The 1,343-nt window shown below is 19.0% G+C and overlaps 1 protein-coding gene across 1 annotated transcript in view; it reads left to right on the top strand.

Annotated features, from left to right (window-relative positions):
- Positions 1-1,343, top strand: part of rapgef5a (Rap guanine nucleotide exchange factor (GEF) 5a) — a 23,677-nt gene that overhangs the window by 19,608 nt on the left and 2,726 nt on the right. The window lies entirely within an intron of this gene.

Consider the following 1,343-nt stretch of genomic DNA (forward strand, 5'->3'; position numbering starts at 1 on the left):
TTGTATTATTTTAGTTTCGATTTTATTATTCAATTATAATAATAAATTGTATGACACACACTGATTGTTTTGTTTAATAAAATAATTGTTATATATAAAATATGTTATGTTATATATAAAAAATATTAGTATAGTTTATTAAAATATAATAATAATACACTGATTATTTATATATGTACAATATTAATAAATTAAAAATATAAAATATTTTATTTTTTGTTTATTTTATTTATTTTTTTAAATTCTAATACATTTTATGACATTCTGATTGTCTTTGTTAATAAAATAATAGTGAAATATTACAAATATTTTATTATTTTAATTTATAGTTTATTATTAAGGCATAATAATACTGCTTTCTATGACAGATACTGATTATTCATATGTTTAATAAAAAGTTTGATATTAAAAATATTAAATATTTTGTTATTTTAATTTATATTTTATTGTTAGAATATAATAATGTGCTTTTTATGACAGATATAGGTTGTTCTTATGTTAAATAAAATGAAGTATTAAATACAGACTCTCACAGATATAAATCAGAAAAAAGCTAGAATATTTTATGACAGATACTGATTGTTTGTTTAATAAAATAATATTAATATATTAACAATATTATTTATCATTTTAGTTTATATTTTATTATTACATTTTAATAATGTATTTTATGACATACTGATGGTTTTTGTTCAGTACAATAATATTGATATATTAAAAACATTAAATATTTTTAATTTATTATTAAAACTTAATGCTACATTTTATGACAGATACTGATTATTCATATATGTTTAATAAAACAACATTGCAATATTAAAAATATAAGTAATGAACTAAACTAAAATATATTTATTTCATATTTTGTTATTAAAATATAACAAAACTGCTTTTGTGATAGATACTGATTATTTATGTTTAATACAATAAAAATAATATTTTATACATAAATAATATTTTTCATTATTTATTATTAAATTGTAATAATACAATATTTTATATTATTATTATTATTATTATTATTATTATTATTTATTGTTGTTATTTTTGTGAAGTTGTTTTGCTATCTGAATGCACATAAATTACTCTAAGATCATGTCTAATTGTTTCTCACTGGAGAATGAATGACTGTTATTTAAAAACTTGAGTAATTATCCAAACATACATTTGCCTAACTGCTCTTTAGAGAGCCACTGAATGAGTTGAAAACAGAGTATTTTGCACAGATTTAACTCCATAGATGTCCAGTGAAGAGACTGAGGAGTCTGTGTGTTTAATACCAGTCAGAGCAGCTCTGCTAACGATGATTCATGGCTGTGTGTGTGTGTGTGTGTGTATGTCTG

Source organism: Sinocyclocheilus rhinocerous, unplaced genomic scaffold (genome assembly GCF_001515625.1).
Source record: "Sinocyclocheilus rhinocerous isolate Xijiao unplaced genomic scaffold, SAMN03320098_v1.1 scaffold1230, whole genome shotgun sequence".
Taxonomy (NCBI): Eukaryota; Metazoa; Chordata; class Actinopteri; order Cypriniformes; family Cyprinidae; genus Sinocyclocheilus; species Sinocyclocheilus rhinocerous.